General features: G+C 43.0%; 2 pseudogenes across 1 annotated transcript in view; both read right to left on the bottom strand.

The window, feature by feature from the left end:
• Positions 1–7,520: 7,520 nt before the first annotated feature.
• On the bottom strand, positions 7,521–8,354 carry LOC114204639 (checkpoint protein HUS1 pseudogene; annotated as a pseudogene).
• A 7,147-nt stretch (positions 8,355–15,501) lies between these two features.
• LOC114204504 (S-phase kinase-associated protein 1 pseudogene) overlaps positions 15,502–24,772 on the bottom strand; it is a 28,815-nt pseudogene continuing 19,544 nt past the window's right edge. The window contains exon 3 of the transcript XR_015768436.1: positions 15,502–16,678. The product of XR_015768436.1 is annotated as an S-phase kinase-associated protein 1 pseudogene (transcript). The remainder of the gene's footprint in view (positions 16,679–24,772) is intronic.

The raw sequence follows: 24,772 nt of genomic DNA, 5'->3' as shown, positions 1-24,772 counted from the left end.
GAATCATTCAAGATTCAAAATAATGAAGAAATTAGGAATTTTCTAAATTAATAACAGCTAATGTTTACTGTATAAGTGTATAGCAAGTGATTTATATATAACAGGCTAATCCTCCCAACTACCCAGTGAGCCTGGTACCTCAGCCCCTTTGTGCAGATTAGGAGGTAGATGTATAGAGCATTTAGGAACCTTGTCCAAGGCCATACAGTAAGGAAGGTATGGACCAAGATTTGGACACAGACAACCTCACCCATGGCCTAAGTGCTTCATCACCAGTACATGGAGCATTGCTTGCTTGTTCTGTGCAGGGCATCTTTCTGGGTATGTCCTCAGGAATCTGATATTCTAGTATGGAAGGAAGTCAAGAGTCTGGGAAGAGGAGTTATAATGCAAAGTCCAAAATCCTTTGCCTAGTCCTCATGGACCTTTATTTTGTGATTCAACTTATTTTTCCAGTCTTTTTACCTACTACCTACCATTTTCCTACCTGAACCCTGGTGTCATTATGATGTTTCTAGAGAAGCTCTCATCTTCACAGCTCCATGTGTTGGTTTACTACTAAAATATGCTTTTCTCCATCCCCGTTCAGATTTTCTCTAGGCTGTCCATGAAGTGCTCCTTACACTTGAACTCATAGCATTCCTTCCCTCCTCTTACAGTAACTGCTGTGACCAGGCATAATTCTGTGTGCTTCGCATCTCTCACTGACACAAACCTTGAGGACACCTAGAAGGGTGTTCTGGGGGCAGGGAATGGAAAATTCAAAGGCCCCAGTGCAGGAGTTTGTTAAGCATGTACCAAACCACAAGGAGGCCACGAACATCTAAGCACAACAGAGCGAAAATGAGCTATGTGAGCACTCAAGGCCAGAGGTCTTTCCATGTCTCCTGGATAGCCCAACGCTCAGGCTTGCCTGTTGGAGTGGTTCTTTGGAATATTATCACAATTATTTTGTGTGTGGACTTAATAACATAACCTCAAAATAGAGGAAATAACATTCTCAGAACTAAAGAGGAGAAATAGATAAATTCATAATCATTATGGGAGATTTTAACACACCTCTTTCATTAAAGGTTATAAAAAGAACGAGCAGACCAAAAAAAAAAAAAAACAACAAAAACAAAAACAGGCTGACTACAGGGTGAATGGAAGGGAAAGCCTGGTTCAGCATGCCCACCTCCACACCTTTTCCCCAGCTCTTTCACCCACGTCAAAGGTAGAGTGAGTGAGAGGTCAGATCGAAGCTCCAGAAAATAACTAAGTTCACAGGTGAATTCAGTCTCACTCAGTGTCATCAACCTCATTAGGACCAGAAACTCACTGGCTATCAGAACTAGATGACAGGTACAGAATTCTCTGTGAAAATCACTCCACTGAAGTGTCTTAGTGGTCATGACTGAATCATTGTCTAAAACCCAAAATACCAGGAAAGACACTAAAGTAACTATGTTTGCATTAATTTGCTACAACAAGCTTTTCCTGTCCTTCATCAAGTCAAAACTAGCTATTCTAGGCTTTTCCTAGTCAAAACCAGTTATACCTGTTATAATACTTTACCTCCCACAGCTAGCTTGTTACAGGCATATTCTCCCCACAATTGCAAACTGAGAAAATCTACCTGAATAGAGTCACACAAATGGGAACCTAACAAACATATAAATGTCCAACTTCACTATTAATCAGATAAATGTTATAATTAAGATGAAATATTTTTCCACAGATATCATATTGGCAAAGATTTTAAAGTATGACAACGCAACTGGGAAAACAGGAAAGTCTCATATAATGCAGATGAGACTGGAAATTGGTTTGACCATTCCGGAGTGCAATTTGTTAACACCTTATAGAACTAAAGAGGCACCTACTCGTCAAGTCAGACATGTCACTTCTAGGTAGAAAACGTATCAAGATCCTCTAGCTCTCTGAAAAACCAAGTGCTAAAATTCCAACCTGTTGAGGATCAATATTTTTGTAAAATACAGTAAAAACATAAAACAAATGAACCTTAAAAACAGACAAAATACAAGCCTGAATAATTTTCTTTTATTATTAGTTCAGTAGACATCAAAGTACTCAGGTGATTTGCTTCTAAAGTTTCTAAATGCTTCTTCTCAATTTCTGTACTTTCTAGTCATTAACTGGTAACTGTCTTTGGTCCATGCTTGGAGGAGTCCCGCTAGGTATTTCTAGCCCACAGGAACAAGCAGATGCATTTAGAGGAGAATGTTCAGTGCAGCACTGTTTTTAAATATAAAAAAAAATTGAAATTCACTACCATAGTGGATAATAAACATAGCCATACAGTGAAATACAGCACAGCAATTAAAATGAATAGAGTAGGGCGCCTGGGTGGCTCAGTTGGTTAAGCGACTGCCTTCGGCTCAGGTCATGATCCTGGAGTCCCTGGATCGCCCTCATCGGGCTCCCTGCTCGGCAGGGAGTCTGCTTCTCCCTCTGACCCTCCCCCCATCTCATGTGCTCTCTCTCTCTCTCTCAAATAAATAAATACAAATATTAAAAAAAGTTATCTAAAATGAATAGAGTAGATGTACACATATTAACACAGATGAATCTTAAAACTAAAACACTGAATGAAAAAAACTGTTAACAGAATCTTTCTTGCATGATGCCATTTACGAGTTTCAAAAATACTCAAAACAACATATAAAGGTGTTATGGATATAAATGTATTTGTTCAAATTAAGGAGATTACACACCAGCTTCAGGGTAATAATTTTCCTTTGGGAAGTGTGAGAAAGAGTATGAGATTAGGGCACTTTATTTTATCTATAATGTCGTATTTCTATAAAAATTGAAATAGGTATTATATAATATAAAACTTAGAGGTCACCTACTCCAACCTCCTCATTTATAAAAGAAACTAGCTCAGAGAGGCAGTGAATTGACCAAGACCACAAACCCACTGCTGTTGAAACCAAGACGGGGGTTGGACATTTTCTCCATTAGAAAAGTCAAAGTCATTTAGAAACAAAAAGATGGCATTGTAACTGCTCCACGTGTCTATAAGTCTTGATTTCAGACATTTAAATCCAGATAGTTCACACTGTCTCTTCTTTAAAACTCAGTTGAGGGACCTCTGGCCCATAAGAAGCACGGAAAGAAGGCTGGCTTTGGAGTCAGGCAGATCTCGGTGTGAATTCCAGCCCTGTTCTGTGCTGAGAGCTGGGTGGTCTTGAGCCCACATTTACTCATCTCCAGGGATGGGTAAGAGTAAGTCGCACATCACATCAAGAGTCCCTGGCACATGATGGACACAGTAAGTGTCTAAGGAACACTCTTTTCTTTCACCATCCTTAACTGCTAAGGCAGGGAGCATGAAATGACACCACCCCTGCCTTGAGGTGGTGAGACAGACATGTAACAAATAATTGCAACAGAGGGAGACAGGGGCCAAGTTAGATACATTCAGAGGACTGGAGGTAATTGAACAAGCAGCAGGTAACTATTATGCTAACCTGTGTTGCCACTGAATGTATCTGAGTTACAATTTATTCACTTACAAAATGGTTCTCGGCTTTCTATGCTGCTGATTCAAAAGTGAGAGCATGAAGAAACGGAAGTCTTGGCATGTCATAAAGCATAATACCAACGTGAGGCATTGTTCATCACCCCCTCTCCCTCAACCACGTGGGAGGCAGAATAATGGCCTTTCAAACCCGTCCTCGTGCCTATGTTGCGAGGCAAGGAGGAATTAAGGTTGTAGGTGGAATGAAGGTTGCAAACCATCTAGTCCTAAAAGAAGGAGATTATCCTGGATTAACTAGGTGGGCCCAATATAATCACAGGGAGTCTTTTAAAGGTGGAAGAGGGAGGCAGAAGTTCAGAGTCAGAGAAAGTTTTGAAGATGCTGCACTGCTGGCTTTGAAGATGGAGGAAGGAACCACAAACCAAACGAATGCTCTTGGCTTCTAGAAGCTGGCAAAGGCAAGAAAACAGATTCTCTCCTAGAGTCTCCAGAAGGAATGCAGCCATGCCAACAGCCCGACTTTAGCCCATAAGACCCTTTTCAGAACTAATAAATAATAATAAATTTGTGTAAAAAAATTAAAAAAAAATTGTGTTGTTTTTAAGCCATTACATTTGTGATGATTTGTTTACAGTGGCAATAGGAAAGAAACCAGTGCATACAAACCACAACCTCAATACTCTGAAGACAACAGCATGAAGAATGGGTTAGTGCAGAAGGCAGTGAGAATGTGAGTCCTGCTTTTCTTCTAGATTTCATGGTCATCAAACCAGAGACATTGGGTTAAAAACACTGCCCTCTCATGGTTAATCTGGGTCTAGAATCAGCAGGATGAGGTCTTTCATTAAAGCTCCTCCAGATCATTCTAGCTCTGGCATGCATAGGCTGTGCGCATCTTCACTCACTAATGGCCCCAGTATATTCCATGACAGACACCGAGCAGGGATCTCCGGAAAAGCCCCAACTCCTATCTGTCAGAACATTTCTTTCAGGCCAAATACTGTGCACTAAGGTTCCTTAATTTCTCCTGATTCATATTTCAGATATTTAGGTCCACTTAATATAAACTCATAACCAGCTCTCGGAATGTAGATCAAAGGTTTCTCCTGTGGTAAGTTCACTTTTGGTCACAGTTCTTTACTTCCCTGTAGTAGCATCCATATCCATACTATGGGAAGGTCGAGGATACTTCCCTACTCCTTGACTTTGGGCTTAGCCAGGTTACTTGCTTTGGCCAATGGAATTTTAGTGACTGCAGCAAGAGCAGAGACTGGAACAATGGTTGCACTGTCGGGCTCTCTTGCTTGTTAGTGATGCACTATGAGAACATCTGGTCCAAGGAGGATGAGGACCATGTAGAGCAGATCTGAACCCAACCTGCAACTGTGGGAATGGAGCCCAAAGCCTGGAGTCAAGCACAGCCCAGGGAATGGGCCATCCTCTTGCAGACTGTATGTAGAAGCCTCAGAAGTATTAAGTCATCGTGTCTTTATTTGTTGTGCGGCATTATTGTGGCAATAGCTGACAGATAGACCTCTTACACGAAAGCTTTTCTAGTAACTCCCCTGAGTGCAACTGATCAACCATATCCTCTTTTGTGCCTGTTGTACTGTTACAGATTTATATAGCTGTCTCCCCAAATGGATTTAAGTTCCTCAAGGCCAGGTACCGGGTAGGATTTGACTTTGTATCTATGATCCCTAGCATGATGGCCAAAATATAGTAGGCCACTATATATATATATATAAAGCTTCAATTAAACAAATGAATGAGTGTAAGGAACACACTATTCCAAGTCTGTGACCTTGAAGTAGGGGTAGTGATGGGGAGAAGGAAATCACAGATTTCTGGGCTGCTGCAAATGTCATCAAATACATAAGGGGCCAAACTTGGTTAGCAGATGGAATAAATTCTTTTTTTTTTAAAAAAACATATGTTCTGTTTTTCAGGTATCTATAAATGTGAGTGTAATTAATGAAACATTTATCTCAACATAATAACAAATGTGTAGTTGCTCGAATCACTATGTATTTTCTCAAATGATGTGTAAAAAACCCCTCATTGCATATGACGAATGAAACATTTTGACATTATTCCAAAATGGGGGGAACAACCATTCTAGACTATTCCCCTTAAAGAAGTCGCAGAGAGTTCAGCACTGTGCCATGTCTTTCTGGCTTGCTGACTGGTAGACCATGTAGCAGGGACTTGGCATGTCTGCCTGGCTTATTCTGTCCTGAGTCTCTGGGTCACTGCACATTTACATCATAAGGGCAGGGCTACTGTCAGACTTCAAGATACCTCCAAGAGAATTACAAGCTTTCATTCTTTCTCTACCCTTCCTCTCACAAAAGCTGTCACATCACTGCATTTTCCAGCTCAGCCCTGGGTTGTAATTATAGTCATTGCCATAAGCATTCTTCCAACAGAGAGGCTTATTTAATAGAGGGAAACTCCCATGCAACAGAAGAAAAGACTGCCACTACAGGAGTAATGATTGAACACTGAGAGTTTAGAACATGAAAACTACACACTGAATGTGGCAGGGTGTGGCCTTCCTGTGCTAAATATTTATAGTAGCGAAGGGGTTTCTGTGCAACTGTTGAAGCCCTTTCTCTTCAATTGGGTTTATTTTCTTTCATTCTAATTCATTTATAGGATGTCATCTCTACTCTATGGCTGGCACAGTAGATAGAAATATTTAAGGGTTTAAAGGCATCTTATGGGGACTGACAGTAGAGGTTGGGGAAAGGGGAGCGACAGACCAATGGTGATTTCACTTAGAATTTGTATCTACCTACAGGTGACCCTTAGGTTCTTGACTTAAGCCAGGACACAGGCATAGCTCTCTGGGGCTGCCAGGGCTAATAGGAAACTCTGGAAATGATGTTTGATAAGTATTTGTGGATGGACACGTGAATGAGTGAGTGAATAAATTATCAAATGCTTCAGACTAACCCTTGGCTCTCATGCCCCCTCGATCACCCTCCCGAGCACCTACCCTCCTGTGGCAATGAACCGCTTTCTATTTTTCCAACACCATCCTTCCTAGTGCTGTAACTTCTGGATCCCTCATCTCTGCAGGCAGACCACCATAGCCTGGCAGCTTCCTACTCCACCTTCAAGTCACAACTCCAGCTCCATGCTCTGGTAGTACTTGATACCAACGCAAAGGTGCAAAACTTATTAATAATGTTGCAATTTTCCCAGCTCCAGTGCTCAAGGAACCATGCATTTCAATCACAGCATTTGAGCAACGGACTTGGTGCCTGACACATCACAGCTATTCAGTAAGTGATCACTGAATAACCAGTAATCTCTTTGACTTTTCTGGTGTCTTCCAAATCAGACTATAAATTACTTCAATGCAGGATGATCTCTTCTGTAATTCTTTACTGCTATAATTTCCTTCCCCAGGACACATCAGTCCCTCACTCTGCTCCAGAACTGATCAGGCAGCAAAAAAGAGTAAGACACAGTTGTGGGTGTTGGGGTTAAGAGGAAGGAGGACAAATCATTAGATGAATTTTAGCTGGGGATGACATCACCAGATTTACTGGGGGGAAAGGCACATTATAGTTTAGAGAGAATAACATTCTGAAGTAGACAAGAAGATCATTGTGGAAAAAAATGATTACAGATTATTGCAGATTTTAACTAGGATCAGGGCAGTGGGAATAGAGAGTTGGGGATATATACTGTGGGTTTCAGAGACAGCATTTATAGGATTTGGTGGCTGACTAAAAATGATGCAAGGACAGAAAGGGTCTAGGATGACTCCAAGGTAGTTAGTTTGGGCAAACTGTGTGTCCTTCAGGACAGTGGGGGATACGGGAGGAATAGGTCCACCAGAAGAAGGGAGAAGGGCCTGGAGTTAAGTGTCACTTTTTTTTTTTTTCATATAAAGTAGTATGTTTATCCAACTGTCTTTCATGAACTCGATTTTTAGCTAGAATATCACGGAGGGAAGAGAAGTAAAATGTACAGACTTGCGTGGCCGTGAGGACATATCGCTCCCGGGCCGCAAGGCAGTCTAGGAGAAGGCCGGGATGAAGTACTGCAGGGAAACGTCTTCATGGAGCAAATCAAAATGGACAGTCTTGTTACTGACAATGTTGCACACGGCCTTCGTGGGATTCACTTGCTGTCCAGCGAGGAACTGCAGGAGCTTCTGGATGTCTACGTGCACCTCAGCCATCTGCTCTGGGTCTCTATCCTGAGAGGCATCTTCAGAGGCTGACGGAGGGTTCCCCAGGTCTTTAAAGTGAGTTGCTAGTTCTGTTTCTATTTTCAAGTTCAATTCTCCACTTAGGTTTGCTTCGATAATAAGGTGATTACTGATGTTTTTCATTTTTTCCACAATGCTCTTCATCGTCTTCAAGACAGGTAAATAAATACTAACATCGGAGACTGGGACTGTAGGTTCTTGCAAATCCTTCCACAATTTTCTAGGAATAACCTTAACAGGGATGTCATATGTCACAATGCGGCTACTGCTCGACACAGATAACAGCTCTATAGAGACCGTGAGGCAGGGAGAGTGTTTATTCGTCAGCTTGATCTTCAAGGCTCTGGCATTCCAGGCCATTTTCAACGCTCGAGATAAATTTTCCAACATCAGCTCTAAAGAGATGGCCTTGTTTTCCGCAGACACCCCCTCCATTTGGAATTCACTGAAGAAGTTCTCCTGTTCCAGCTCACACCACATGCTCACCCCTCCGTTGGCCACTTTGTCCGAGAGGATGAAGTTCAGCTTCTGCAGGCTGATGCGGAGCGTGCAGGTTTTGGCAAGCTTGGCTATCATGGCACTGACCCACGTGAAGTGGTTCAGACAGGACGCGTCCATGATCTTGGCCCGAAACTTCATGGTGGGATGCGGGCCCGCGTGGGGCGTCAGTTGGCAGCGACCCGGGTCTCCTCCTTAAGTGTCGCTTTTAATTGCAAACAAGGAACCTGTGGATCATCCAGAAGATAGATATCCACCAGTAGTCAGTTGTTTTGGGCTCAGCAGAGCAATCTGGGCTGCAGATACAGACTTCAGTCATTAGCAAGCAAGTGGCAGTTGAAGGTTAGATGGTGACTTACTTTGCCCGAGGATATTGTATACAGAAGAGGTTCTAGGGATCTGGAATGGGAAAGGGTTATATGGAAAATGCCAGGGAGTTGACTTAAATTACATGCCTTCCACTGCTAAATAGGTGTTGTAGTGGTTTCAAAGAAGTGAGAATTACTGACAGTGCAGTACCTTCCCCTGGGGGTGACTGTCTGTAATTTGAAAAGCTCCCTATGTGTGTCTGATATAATCTCCCATCTTGTGAACCACTGTGGACTACAACACCGGATATACCTATTTACATGTTTGACTTTCCTACCAGCGTCTGCACTCATCAAGAGCGGGAATTTTATCACGCTTAAATCTACATCCCCAGCACTTAGCACGGTGTCCAGCACACAGGTATTCAAGTGCTGTACGAGTCAGATGATCTCATTTCTTGTTGATCTCATGGGTATGGCTTGTCACTGACATTTTATTTTTATTTTTATTTTTACTTTTACTTTTTTTTTTTTTTGCCACTGACATTTCAAATGTGAGAAAAAGAGGGCCCATAAGATTGAGTAACTTGGTCGTGTCATACATACAGCTACGAAGTGGTGCAGCAAATACCTTGTCCCAGTGTCAATCCGGTGCTCTTCCACTATGGCCCATTGCCTCTGCTCCCTCCTAGATCTACCACCGCCACCACAAGGCAGGGTGGGAGGATCATTTAGCAATGGGCTGTAGCATTTCTGGAAGACCTTGCTAAATTAAATTCAAAGTACCCTTTAAGGTTTGCGCAGCTGGCCTTCTCACTCTGTACTGGCAGACTTCTTGAAATATCAGGTGAGAAGAATAAATATTAAGATAGGAGCCATTTCATCTTGGGCTCACTGTAGAGAAAGACTCAGGCTAACTGGGAACATAGGAGAAATGACTATGTGAAGGTGAAGTGTGTGTCATAATTCCTGATAAGCCTCACCCCTTTTACCTGATCAAATAAGGAGTTTGTTTTCACATGTTTCTTATGTGAATACTAGGATTTTTTCAAATAGGAAATTAAAAGTGTTGCTGCTCTTTAGGTCTCTCCTTAACCAAAATATTGGATGCTATCCTTAATATATGGAATATATGCTAAGGAAAAAAAGGAAAATGCTGAGAAAGGATTTTTATGAGAGGACATTTTATGATTGGAAAACGCAGGGGAGCAGCATGGAAACCTAGCTCCTCCATGGTCTGTGAACAAATAGCCCTTGACTGGTAAACATCTGCTCCCTGAAAGGTAGCATCGACGCTCAGCTGGCCAGAACTCCTCCAGGAAAGCTGCCATGGAAAACTTAGCAGCTTCCAGAGAACCTATGGATCTAAGGGTGGTGAAAGGAAGATCCTGAAAAGCCAACAACGCTTGGGGGAGCTCGCTCAATGGGTAGACTCTCCTGGGAGTGATTGTGATTAGATTTGTCTTGGTGAAATGAGCTTCAGTGAGGAAGAAATACAAAACATTAGGAGGGTAAAGGCCACCACCAGTCACGCAGCTTGATTGGGGTTAGTGTAATCCGTGTGCTTTTGAACAAACAGCAGTACCTCCAAAGGCAAGGGAGTTGGGTTGGGGGAGCGCGGCCCACACTGCCTGTACCTCCAAGTCAGGCAACGTGGACGGGCTTAACACCACCGAAGGATCTAAAGGGCAGAGGAAACATGAGCAGGAGACGGGGACACAAGGCAAGTAGGGGGCCAAAGACCAAGTTTGCCAAAAGAGAAAATTTGCCAAGGGATGATCACACACCAGGAAAGGGGAAGGGATTCTCTTTCTCTTTTACTACAGACCTGGAAGCCTTCCCAGAGCTTCCTTGGCTTAAATTCTCTTTTCCTTTCTCTGTTTCAAAGTCCTTTGTTCATCCTTTGCCTAGAATGGATGTTTTTGTAATTATATGAATTGACCCCTTGAGTTAAGCCTCTGAGAGGGAAATAACACTTAACAGTAATCAAATGTACTGGCTACTTGAACATTGTTATTTCGTTTCAGTCTTAGAACAATCCTGTAAGGCAACAACTGTTATTCTCCTCAGGAAACCAAGCCTTAGCAAGTTAAATATTTTATTCGAATTCACAAAGCACTAAGGAGCAGAGCAGAAATTCAAATCTAGGTCTTTCTGAACCCAAAATCTTTCGGAAGAGATGGCTCGTCTCCCACGAGGCCCCGAATCAGTTCTTGTGCATCATTTCCCCCTCAGGGTACCTAGCACGGTGACTTGCACAAGCTAAGTCCTCAACACGTGTTTACTGAATTGATTTTGAGTTTTTCAGTCTTTTTTTTGGGGGGGGAGGATGTCCGTTGAATTGACCTCAGGGTATTATTACATGAGAACATATGTTACTAGAGATGTACCAGACATAAATCTTGTCTACCTTCTCAGAGTTTCTCAAGTGCCTCATCCACCTCTACTCCACTCCGCTTTGGATGGGAGGCCACATTTCTGGACATTGGGGCTGGCTTCCTGGGAGCTTTTGAAGGGCCAGATGACAACACTGACATGGGGGGAATTAGGTCCCAGTGGGGTAAGACTCAATCAAGGGTAGGTGGGAGGGAGGAGGTAGCCAGGTGTCCTTTCTCGTAACCCTTGTGGAGAAAATCCTACCGGAGAACAGTGAAAGCTATGCTTTCTGAGCTATCTGGGAAGTACTGGCCGCTGGAGTAGCTCACTGCTTCACATGGCCTTGCATTTGTCCTTACCTCACTTCTTTCTTCCTCACCTGCACTGCCCTGGGTGCACTTACAGCACCTGCCAAGTAAAACATCAGCCCTTCAGGAATAGAGGCATGATATGTCATAATAGAAATAATCCAGCTATCTTTTTTTTTAAACATATAATGTATTATTTGTTTCAGAGGTACAGGTCTAAGATAGCAGGAGGGGAAGAATGAAGGGGGGGAAATCGGAGGGGGAGACGAACCATGAGAGACTATGGACTCCGAGAAACAAACTGAGGGTTCTAGAGGGGAGGGGGGTGGGGGGTGGGTTAGCCTGGTGATGGGTATTAAAGGGGCACGTTCTGCATGGAGCACTGGGTGTTATATGCAAACAATGAATCATGGAACACTATATCAAAAACTAATGATGTAATGTATGGTGATATAACATAATCAAAAAAATACAAATTAGCTTATCTTCCTTGATCAAGTGCAGATGATTCCCCATTTGTCAACTTGTAATAATACTTGAACACAAAGCACTTTTAAATGCCCGATAAATGATAGCTATTAATAAAAAAAAAAGAAAGAAATAATCCAATAGGGGGCCCCTGGCTGGCTCAGTCAGTAGAGCACGCCACTCTCGATCTCAGGGTCATGAGTTCCAGCCCCTTATTGGGCCTGGAGCTTGTTTAAACAAACAAAAAAAGAACCCAAGAAACTCTAACAAACATATATGTACCTAGCAACAGAGACACAAAATAGATTTGTGAAGGAAAAAAAAAAACTGATGTCACAGGGAGAGAATGGCAAACTCTAAGTCATACTGAGAGAGTTTACTATTCCCATCTCAGAAGCTGATAGATTTCAATACTTCTCCTTTTGAAGTGGAGATGAAAAAAAAATCTGTACCAGTATTAAATGAGAAAAAGGATGCAAAATATCTCTGAAAAACCCAACTGGAACGTGGATCCTATTCAATAATCATAACAGAGTTTCTATGGAAACATAGGCTTGGGGTTTCAGAAAAATACCGAATTTTAGGATATGATAACTATGTCGGGGAGAACCCAGTTCTCAAAATCAGGGAATGGTGCTAGGGCACCTAGATTCACACGCAGAGGTCCTCACTGGCCCCAGGCTCTTGGGTTGCTCCACATGAAACATCTCCCTAGGAAACCAAACACTTGTGGCCAAAGCCCACACTGAGCTGTTAGAAGGTGGGCTTCTGAGGATTTGTGGTCTCTGCCACAAGCCTCCCCATCCTTTAGCTCTTTCCATGTGATGAAAATCTACTTGCCAAGCAAAGTTAACCCCGAAACCAGAGAGCTGTGAGAAAGTTGTTTTGAGGCTAATGCTTTTACTGAATTATGCATTTGAAATTCTTGGTGGTCTTTTACAGTAAATGAGCATCAGATTTTTACCCTGGCATAGCCTCTCTCCCACTGTACATGCAGTTACTATTCATTTGAATTCCTGCCTCCCTGAACAACTTTGTTATCTGGAGTTTTCCAATGACACATTTGATTAATTTACAAAAACACTTGCCATTTTTTTTCCTCGTAATAAAAACAATACCCATTCATTGTAGAAGACTTCGTAAATACTGAAGAGCAGAAGGAAGAAAATAAAATTCACTCATTATCCTATCACTCACTGGTGGCCACTTGGCATATTTTATCTTAACCCGGCCACACCTTTTTGAAGCTGACTGACCAGATTTTCTCGAAGCTCTCAGGACTGCTTTTCCCTCCCACCTCCATCCTTTCCCTTCTTCCTTCTTTGGCATTCCCCCCACCCCCCACCCCCCTGACATTTCCCTTTATGTCTGCTATTCATCACCAAGTAACAAACAGCTTTCCGAAATTACAATTTTAAAACTCATTATATTTTATTAACTCAGAAAATTTAGGTGTAAGAGATCCATAGATGAAGACATGAATTTGTCCACCAGATTCTATGTAAAAGGTAAACTACTAGCACAAGTCATCTGAGGGATGGATTGGGTGAGACATGGGAAGGAATCAGTTCCTGGCACTATCCCCAAAACTCACTTTCTCCCAGTTCTACCAGAGTCACCAGTCTGGATGAGCAAAAGTTATTTACTGTGTTCTAATAATAACGATACATAGACATATAGCACTTACTATGCACAGGAAGATGCATACCATCAGGCCTCATGAAGGCAGGATGACAAAGGCTTTCAGGATCTAACATAGCTGTGGCCTTCAGGTCATCTAGAGCGGTATTTCCCAAACTTTAGTAGGCGAATCACCTGGGAACCTCAGATTACAGATTCTGATTTAAGTCTGGGATTTGGCCTGAGTTTCTGCATTTCCAATAAGCTCATGGTGATGCTGATGCTGCTGGTCTGCAGATCACACTTCTGGTACCCTCTACATAGCATTACTTACATAATCAGAAATGAAAATTATTTTATGCTATTTGTTACTAACAACATTATCACTTTGGCTGTCTTGTGTAGGATGCTGGGCCTTCAGATACCCACAGAGCTGGTGAGACAAATACAGATTTGAGAGGCAGGGAACGGAACCCAGGGCACTCAGGAACACATCCTAAGGGCACAGCCAGCATCTTTGGAAGGAACTGCAGGATTCCAAAGGGGCCAGCAAATTGCATCTAAACACCAAGTTATAGAGGCCACTTTTAGGCGACAGGCTTGAGCCATGGAACCTTGAGCAAGGCAAAAGGGTCCACAGCGGCTATCAACCTGATGCAAACAGGCTTATTAAGCCATAGGCCCTAACTGACCAATGTGCTCCTTACAACCAGGCACAGTTCTTAAGATTACCAAAAAAGGGAAAATTCCATATGTCCCCATATTCCCTTACTCTTGTCTGTCACTGGGTCCAACCCTACACTGCAGCTTGTGAAAATTGATAAAGGGAAATCTCCTTTAGAATGGAGTCGGGAGCCTGAAGGAGGAGCTCGCAGGTCCAATCACTCACATCAATTGCAAATCCAACAGGAAGAGTCAGACTTTGCATGTGTTCCCTACTTTACTACCCCAGCGGGAGGAAGAAAGGTTTTCTCCCTCCTGCAGCAGCAGTAGTTCAGCCAATGACAGACTGTCACAACTCAGTCCATAAAAGCCACTGTACATCAAACTCTCAGTTTATTCCAATGGACTTCTTGTTCATAACAGCCTTCCCAACATCCCCCTTTGCTCTCTCAAAGAGCCTTCCCCTCCTTTGTTCTATGGCTTTGCCTAAGGTTTTGCTGTAGCTTCCTTGTTCTGGAAGGCAATTCTCTGCTATTCCCAAATAAACCCATCTTTTGCCCGTAAAATAGTTAGCAGTTTTATTTTTTAAGGTTAACAGTCCATCTGGGCTCACTTTGGAAGGGAGTCGGAGAGCTTTGTCATTCTATGATGGCTTCCTTCTTTAGACAGCCTTGCCATGACTTTGCGGCCTCCCCTGCATGGGGACACATGAGAGGGAGCAAGAGAGGGCCATCTGAGAGTGTGCACAGGACCTAAAGGCAGCCTGTCAGTAACTAAAGTTTTTTTGTTTTTTTTTTGACAGTATATGGGACTTTATTAAACGAGATACAGATTCAGGGCAAATGAGAAGTGAAGTATAAAGGCAAACTACTATCAGTGAATAATCTGAGCCAAAACAGCTCACAGTAAACACAAAGAGAATGCGGTAGGACTACATGTGAATACAGATGATGCTAAATGGAAAAGCAAGAGAAAAAGGAGCACAAGGAGGAACGAAAAAGCCGTAACAACTTGTGAGCCATCTCAAGCACCGAGAAAACTTCCTTCTACTGTAGGGCAGAGGCTGGGAACAATGAGTGCAGTCCTGTGCGGCCACGTGCACCAGTTAAGAACTGAAGCACTGGCTCCAGGGAACCAGATCATGACAATCAGAAGAGACGCAAGTCTATCAGAACCCAAGGGTTAGGTCAGCAGCCTCCAGCGAGCTAGGACATGAACTGCCTGCAAGCTGTCTCCAGCTACAGAACCATACATATACTTAACTCATTTACTAGTAAGTGAAGAGACACAGTTAAGTACACAAAAGCAAACCATTTACCACCTACTACGTAACTTTTCACTGAAAGTATCTTGCATTCATGATGGATGCTTTCTAGGTTTTGCCAGACATTTTAACATTAAAGGTTAAATTATTTTTTACATGCAAGTAGTGTGAAGTTTCCCCCACATGGGATCAATAATTATAAGGAGATGACATAACCACATGGGTTATTTGTCTTTTTAAATCTAAAAGCTAACAGACTGGCTAGTTATATTCCCCCCAAAACCACAAACTGAGTAGTAACTGAGTCTCTAGCCAACATATTCAAAGCTGAGGATTAAAAATGCAATAACAAGTCCTTACATCCAATTAAGGGAGCCCTGCTACATACAGGCTAATCAATACCAGTGGTACTCCTTGACTCCAGGAAGCTGGAAGACATCCTAATAACCCCACTTGAAACATTTACCTCAGGTAGCCTTTTTCCAGTTTCCAACTCATGAATAAAGAGAATATGTTGTTAATTCTATTTCAGAAATTTTTTTTCAACTTGTTTTATTTACAATGCCAACTTTTAAAAGGTCATTAAACTAAAGTTAACTAGACAAGAAACTAGGCAGAAATCGCTTTACAAAGAGAGTTTCGGAAAGCCCTAAATGCCACCTTCTACAGAGAACCCACAGTTCAGGTTTATTTAGAGCAAAGAAAAAAGAAACTTTTGATCATACTAGAAGAAACTCAGCCATAAGTTTGGAATCCGTACTCAAACTACACATGCAAGGAGGACAATATTCTGCTTAAACAACTGATTGGCTGCTGCCATTTGTCTACTGTTTGTCTAATATTAACAATTATAAACAGAGCAGTGCAACTAGTATTTGGAACAATCCTTACAGTGTTACAGTGTCAGGCATAACGTTTCACTTCTCTTCACACCACCGGTTCTCTTTGCGTACCTGGGCTTCCTCTTCTTCAGTAAAGTCATTTTTGATATTGAAGGTCTTGCGGATCTCCTCAGTTTTCCCCTTGATCATATTGGCAACAGTCTTGCATGTAACATCAAGCAAACCTTTGATGTCTAAGTAGTTCGCAGCCAGAATAAGTTCAAAAAGTGTTCCTTGGTCAACTTTCAGGAATTCTTGGTCCCAAAGGGATATCATCTGTCCGCTTTTCTTTGTTCTCATCATCCTCAGAAGGAGGGGGTCATCCTTGCGGTGGGTGCACCACTGAATGACCTTTTTTAATATTGCTGCATTAACATTTGGTAGAGGAACTGGGTCATCATCTCCATCATCCATTCCCAAATCTTCCAACCTGGTCTTGATAGTTACAGACTGTTTGGCAATTTCAACATCAACCTCAAATATTTCTCCATCGGAACTCTGCAACTTAATTGAAGGCATGGTGCTTGGTCTCAGGCAGACTGCGGGCTGTAGGCTGACAAGAACAGAGCAGCCTCAGCTATGAGAAGAGAAAGGCGGAGAACAAGGCCACTCAGTAACTGAAGTTTCTAATAAAATATTTCTCCAGATTTGCACTAATTACTGGCTTAGGGCTTAACCAGAACAAGATGGTATGTTTTACTGGCCGTTTCTATTTTGCATTCAGTAACTTCATCAGAGAAACAAATGCTAAACATCATACAGTTGGGTGTAAATCAACTTATAGCTCTCCCCTTCTTTTGAAGCTCTACGTTCAACTGAGTACTTCAAAGAATGGCCAAAAGACCCCAGCCTCTCAGTAGTTCAGAGCTGAAGGGTGGGTCCACTGTGCTAGGCTTCAATGTTTCAGTAAAAGAAAAGGGGCTCTCCTTAGCCTGGGGCCTCGCCCTCCCAGAAGGTCATTAGCCTTTAAGATCAGTTACAAGAAGCTGGAGGTAAGAGAGGACTGCTTTCTGGACTCAGGGGGACTGGGAAATCAGCTGATTCTCCCTCATGTGGACCCACACCTCCCAACCCCTAATTGTACCTCACGTACAAACCTCACTTGCCCGAAGATGGACTCTAAGGGACAACCTTTGATGCTGCCCTTTACAAGGTTCTGCCAACACAACCCCACTTTCCCTGCTGGGGATGCTCAGAGCACACATATGCTGCTAGTAGCATTTTGTGAGCTGCTGAAGGTTTCAGACAGGGCGGGGCTGAAGACCCAGCAGTATTTACCAGTTCAGTACAGAAATAGTTTATATCACATGGTATAGACCTTATCCCATTGTGATGAGCCAACTGATATGTGTAGCTATTTATAACTGAGCTATTAAATATGATTCGTGTTGGTTTGTTTTGCTGACATTCCCACTTCATCCCTGAAAGCCCTCAAACACCAGCGGTTCTTTGACGTAATACTTTCCAGGGCAGCCTGAGGGTATTTACTTCCTCCTTCTGTGCGTTGTCACAGTGGTTCAGAGAAATCAAAATTTAAAAAAAAGGAGGAGAGTCAGTGTGCCTCTAGGGGGAAGGACAGAGGGTGGAACATGTCCATAGCCGTGGCAGAGCTAACTAGTGTCTTTGGAAAATTAAAATGTCTACTGGGTAACTTTTTAAACGTGTGCTGCAGGTGTGTGGTGCAAATTCCCTCTGCCATCTCTCCCCTAAAATCTTCAGTAAAATACATTGTACTCACCAACGGTTTTGTGCGAATGGAATATTTAAGAGCATGGGAAGATCTGCATGTTCTGGGGTATGTAAAGAAAACACGACAGCGCTCTTGGGCACAGGGGCTGGAAGACAGGGGCCCCTGGCTGTATTCGCCCAGGTGGTTCACTGTCTGGGGATGTGTTACTTACACTGTAATACAGGCAAATGTTGCCCCCTAATGTCATGATGTTCTCAGTCCGCACGACCAGCTGTGTTGGCCCAAAATGCAGGGGTAGACTGTGCTTTCTTCTATCCATACATTTATAGAGCATTTCCTAGGTATATGGCTAGGATTTCATTCTTGCCCTCGAGTTTCTTCTATGCTTCAGGGAAGGCAAAATGAAATGCAGACATAAAGACGTATTTTGGCACATGCTAAGTGCTACATGAATAAGGCAGAAAACTTTTCTGAGAAATACTAGTCCTATGAGATGCTCTGTGAAAAGTGTTCTGAGACCAATTAAGTTGGGGAAACACTCATATTCGGTCCTTTCCTTGGAGGTTCTCCATGCATAGGAGCATATTAAAGGATCCCACCACAATATAATCTGCACATCTTCTGTTAGCCCAGAGTTCCCCATTTATTTCAACATGGAACATGTCTTTGTGTAACATCTATTAACATTCCAAGAAAATGTGGGAGCTTCTGTCGTAGAAGGTACATGCTGAGGATTTAGGGAAGGAAGGAATTGCTCTGGGCTGGATTTACTGTTCTATGGAAGCATTTCGGGGAGGCAAAGGAAAAGCAGTACAGCCTTAAGAGATAGGCAACAGGTAGGTGAACAGAGCCAGGGTGGAAGAAGAATGATCTGGAATCAGGAGAGCAAGGCAGGAAAGTAGGAACACACAGGCGAGTTTAGGGACCTTTGAGCCTTGACTTTTGGGAAGAGGCTGGGGAAAAAAAAGTTGAAGAGTTAAGAAGGAACCAGATTTTGAGAGTCTTAAATCTACTAGAGCTTTCACTTCATTCTGTACATCATAGTAAATTACAAGCTTATTTTTAGAACAGTTTTTTCATGAAAAACTACCATGTACCAAGCAATGTAGAAGGCTGTTGGAGGTGTAAAATTAATTAAACAAGGAGGCTATTAGACTGAGGTGGGCTCTGATGCCTTGGTGGCTGGTCTACATAAGCAAACCAAGATCTAAGCCTGTAAATGCCTCACGGTCATGAAATCAAAACGCTAAGGACAACCAATCACAAACAGCCAAATAGGCTTTAGGTTATAACCAATCAATGATTTCCTTCTTCTGCCTTTTCCCTATAAAAGTCTCCCTTGGCTCCTGTTGGGGGGCAGGGGGGGGAACTCCTAACCCCTTTGGGTGTGGTGGCTGCCTGATTCAAATCGACTCTTATATCAATAAGAGTTCAAATAAACTCTTAACATGTTTAATATGCCCTCAGTTTATCTTTTGATGGAGAAGGACTCGGTAGAAAGGAGAGCCATTCAGAGCCCAAGAACAAGATGAGGAGACCGGAGCCAGGGCAGTGGACAGTAAGAGGGGATGTGGAGAACGCAACGGAGAGAGAATTAACTGGTCACAGTGGCAGGGAGGGGGAAAAGGGAGGGGGTTGCCAAGAATGAATGCTACAGGGGTGGCCCCAGTAGCAAAAACAGGGAAACGGGAGAGCAAGCAGATCTGAGAGGGGCAGGGCAAATGTCACCTTGGCCTTTGTTTCAAGGTCAGTGGTTTAATAGCGTCTGGCTCAACTACAGTCGACTGTTCCTTCCTGTGCCACGTGAACAGGAGATCTGGCCACAACTATAGTTTGCAGTGCAGAGAACTGTTCAAATTGAAGTTATAGATAATCAAGTCCAAGCTGACTTTAACTGAGATCAAAGACATTCAGACTCTCTGCCTCAAATCAAAATCCCTTATCTTTCCCTAGCAGTAATAGTACCCTCCAATGTTTGAGTACCTGCTCTATGCCAGGCATACACTGGATATTCTCCATACATTCCCTTTTCATTTTCACAACAACCATACAAGGCAGACTTTATTGATTTCCTTTTTCAAAAACGGCAACTTAATAAGCTTTGGTTAACTCAGAGCCCCCAAATTTAATTGTACTGGAAGTCTAAGGTTCAGAGAGGTAAAGTATATTATCCACGATCACACAGCTAGGATGTGAGCCCAGGTTTGACAGACTCCAAGTCCTATGATATTTCCAGCACATTTCCGGGCTCTTACTGAAAACACTCATCTCATCCTGATGTTCCTTCTTCTTTTAGAGTATAATCTGCATTCTGGCTTCACTTATTTCAATTATTTACTGTTCTAAATAACAGCTCAAAATCACCCACCTCACGTCCATTTTCTCACTTTCCCCATCCTCGATCCTGCTTAATTCTTACCTGATTTTGTAATTCTGGTCCGATAACATCAGGTACTGTTAAATAACATCTTATTACAATAGGGAGTAAATCCTTTTGAAGCTGGAGGATTTATTCAGCCCCTAAAACATTAGCTGGGAAGCCCAGAGAGGTATTGTTGGTGGGTCCTAAGCAAAAGCAGCTGGGGATGCTCAAAGAAGAACCCGGGCTTATGAAGATGTAGCCAGACCTCTCAGGGATCAGGCCAGGATGTGGGCACCAGTTTCGGCTGTGTGGACCAAGAGTGATGCTAAGTGAGTCCACAGGGAACATTCCCAGGATCACAGGAATACCTGAGACTTAGTGCCGGGGTGGGAGCAAGGCTCAGATCTAGAACAGCCAGGGGCCATGCCATAAGCATCTGAGTGGACAGAGTGTAGGCTGCAAGATGTAATGGAAATCCATAATCAGCCTGTTTTCCGATGAGCAGCCTGTGATCTCCTCCCTGCAGAAGCTCAGTGCTGCAGCCTGAAACAAAGTATCTCCAGTGGCCTGTGCTGAGGCCTCTCTGAAGTCACCCATCTTTGAATCAGCTCTCCTCGACTCCCTGTTACATATCCCACAGCAGTACCCTCCCTGTTTCAGGCCCCAGTGGCTCACCCTTCCACCCAACTGCATCGTGCATTTACTATGAATCTGGAGACTGTTCCTTGGGAGGATCAATTCCCTTCCTCTCCATGTTAGCAAATCTCTCAATATTGTCATTTATCTCCTTCTCCCCTCTTCCTTCTGGGGGTTCACACGTGCAGCTCTGTTCCTGCTTCCCTGAGCGGTCCCTCTCTCGCCTGCCTGTTCACTGCCTCCCTCCACTTCTCTCTATTACCCAGAGCTCCTGTTTCCTAAAGGGGCTGCTTTTGATTCGCTTCCCTATTTAAGCTGTCACGACTTTTCCTCTTTCCTTCTCCAGTTTCCACTCCCTCACCTCCAATTATCATGAAACCCTTTACCATTTGGCTTCTGCAGACATGCCTCTTTCCTAGGAATCAGGGAGCTCCTCCGGACCCATCTACCACTTCCTCCATGCTGAGACTCTCTCCTCTATGATGCTCAGTCCCCCGGTGCCTCTCCTGCTCCTTCTTTGCTTTCTTCCTGGTTCCTCTTCCCCCAGTCTGCGTGCAGACAAGTCCTCAGCTTCTGGCCTTTCTCCCCCCCCCCCCCCTTTTTAAAGATTTTATTTATTTATTCATGAGAGACAGAGAGAGAGAGAGAGAGAGAGAGAGAGAGAGAGAGAGAGAGAAGCAGAGGGAGAAGCAGGCTCCTAAGGAGCAGGGAGCCCGATACGGGACTTGATCCCAGGACCCTGGGATCATGACCTGAGCTGAAGGCAGACGCTTAACCATCCGAGCCACCTAGGTGCCCTCTTTCCCCCTTTCTTTTACTATCTCCCTCAGTGAGGATAAAACTTCCAAGACTTAGGCCACAGACTCTACACAGCACAGGGAGGCCTCCTTCTCTGTCTCCAGCACAAACCTCCTGAATTCCAGCTCTGCTCTTTCAATTGGGGAAAAAGATCTTAACCCGCCTGTCCTGATTGGGCCTCAAGGTGCCCATCATTCTTTGCATGCCCGACCTCCCCAACCTCAGGTAATAATAGTTATCCTCATTACAGCCACTTTTAACAAGCATCTACTATGTACTGTAGGTCATTTACTTTAATGCCTTTAATTGGCATTAAAGTAAATGAGGCAGGTGTTTTTACTCCCATTTTATAAATGAGGAAGCTGAAGTCAGTCATCTAACTTGCTCGCATTGACCCAGCAGAGCTGGGATTCAAAGCCAGATCTAAGTGAATCAACCAGTTAGCTTTTGTACTTTGAGAAGAATTTAGGATAGTGGTAAAATGCCACTGATGCTAGATTAACTGGATTCCCACCCTGGTTCTGCCACCTCCTAGCTGGTGATTTCAAGCCTGATACTTAAGCTCGCCTGTGTCTCAATTTTCCAACTGATGGAATGGAGACAACGGTGTCCCCATCTTGGGCTGTTCTGAGGTCAAAGCCCTTAAGCACAGTGTCTGGCAAAGAGTAACTATGTGAGTGCCAGCTAGTATTATGCAGGATTATCACCTGTCACTCTGTTTCTTTTTCATCAAGTGACCATCCTTACATTGATTTTTTTATTTTTAAAGATTTACTTATTTATTTATTTTAGAGAGAGAGAGAGAAAGCGTGTATGGGAGGGGGTGCGGGGGGTGAGGGGGAGGGAGGAAGAAACTCAAGCAAACTCCGCACTGAGTGTGGAGCCTAACGTGGTGCTCCAGGTGGGGCTCGATCCCACGACTCTGAGATCAGATCTGAGCTGAAACTAAGAGTTGGATGCTTAACCAACTGCACCACCCAGGTGCCCCCAAAAAGAGAATCATAAGCAGGCTCCATACCCAGCTGGGAGCCTGCTGTGGGGCTCGATCTCACATGAGATCATGACCTGAGCCGAAATCAAGAGTCAGACTCTTAACTGAGCCACCCAGGCGCCCCAATTACATTGATCTTTGACTGCATTCACAACATCTTTTTGACAAACACTGTCATTATTTTGGGGAAAACCAGTATGTGTTTTTCAAATACATCAATTTGTTTCTAGTATTTTTTTTTCCACATTGCTTTTTAATTTAGTAAATAATGCATTGTCATATTCACTTTGATCATTACATGGACAAAAATATACCAAGTCCTTTTTCCATGTGTTAAAACATTCAAGTACATTACTGAAAAGAAGCAATGAAAATTCTGTTTCTGAAGTTTTCAAAGAGGAGGGAGGCAACTAGGGATAAACAGGGATTAAACGTGGGTCTCAAGGAGCTATGTAATTTTTGATTCCTATGTCTCTAACTGAACAAGACTGAAGTCACAAAGATGCAGGAGATCCCAGTATTTTTAAAGTTGTTCACTGTGAATAAATTGGCATTGCTTAGCCTATTATACAGAATAAAAGGATTCCCCTCCCGATTCCCCATTCATTGGTTAAACTCATTAGGCATCACTTTGGATAACTCTTTAGAAAAATAAGGAAGATTAAAAACTTTATTTCTATTATATGCTTAGGCAAAGCAGGGATATTGTGAGGCTTTTAAAAGAGAATAAAAGAAGGAAATGTATGGTATCAAATGGAACACAATCTATATCAATACTTTATCATTTAGAGCAGTGATCATCTAGAGATGATTTTGCTGTCTCCCCATCCCCCAGGACATTTGGTAATGCCTGAAGACATTTTTGGTTGTCACCACTTGGAAGAGGGTCCTATTGGCATCTAGTGGGTAGAGGCAGGGATTCTGGCAAACACCCTATAATTCACAGGACACCCTCTGCACAACAAAGAGTTATCTAATCTGAAATGTTCATAGGACCAAGGTGGGAAAATCCTGATTTCAAGATACAGACAGGATGGTTCAAACCGGTCTTCTAGTTTTTAGACTAGTTCTTGTTGAAAGCAAACAAAACTAAAAGTCACCACATGAAGTTTCTCTAAATTGCACAGGGATGGAGTTAGTGGCATTCAGCTGATGGTAAGGTAATCACCACTTCTGATTTTATTTTGGAGCACAGAGTTTAATTATATATGACAGCACCCATGGAGAGAGAAGAAAATTGTCATGATGGTACAAGAAGAAATAACCACCCTCAAAAGTCCTGAAAAAGTTTTAACAACAAAAGTGGTAGCCAGCAGATATCGAAGCAGGTAACTGTCACCTTGTTTCTAAAACAGTTGAACCCTCCTGGAGGCAACTGCCATCAGCATGCTGTGTCAAAAGGACCTTGTCAAGTAAAAGCTGTAATTGCCAACAGGTTCCCTGGGCAAGAGGGGGAGAGAAAAAACTGGAAAATTTCTATCCCTCTGTGAACTGCTCTAACACAGAGCACAAAGGGGAGGTGGATGTGACAGCTTTTAAGCAGACAGTTGCTCTAGGTGAGCTAGGAATAGAGTGACCCTGCAGGTGTTTAATGAGCCCAGAAGAAGACACTTTGCTCTGCTCTGCTAGATAGAGACTGTCTTCACAAAAAACCACTGACTTTGTATATGCAAATGTTTTTGTGTAAGATGTCTAGCAATTTCTCATGGTTGCCTATGAATGCATTGCAAAATGTATGGCTTTGTAGAATCATAATCTGTTAGAAATATAAGGAGATAAAGAAATTAATGGTGGATACTGTTTACTCCTGCACAGGACAGAAGAGAGAAAATCCTGACACATGGTGAGCATATGAAACATCAGAAACCTTTGGGTCAGTGAAGGACAGGTACCTTCCCTTTCTTTCTTCACACTAGAAAATATCCCCAAATTATTTTGTGTTGCTTCAATGCTATCAATCAGTAGATGATAAAGGATGGTAGGTAAGGAAGCTAAGAATAGAGGAAATGTGTCTGGTAGGATAGAGTTTTGGGGAGAGGTGCACACCTGGGGAACAGACTAGGCCCTGGAATGGTTTCCAGATGCTGATTTCCTTTCCGAGGTTCCAAGTTGAGTGGCCAGGGACCGGGTACATATGTCCCAGCCACTAGCCCAAACACAACTCTGTCTAAATTAGAAAAGAGGCCCCTCCTCA

Source organism: Eumetopias jubatus, unplaced genomic scaffold, assembly GCF_037043125.1.
Source record: "Eumetopias jubatus isolate StellerSeaLion01/CBP00866 unplaced genomic scaffold, mEumJub1_p1.0 scaffold_6, whole genome shotgun sequence".
Classification (NCBI taxonomy): domain Eukaryota; kingdom Metazoa; phylum Chordata; class Mammalia; order Carnivora; family Otariidae; genus Eumetopias; species Eumetopias jubatus.
Note: the sequence above shows the minus strand (reverse complement) of the source record. Positions and strands in the feature narration are given on the sequence as shown.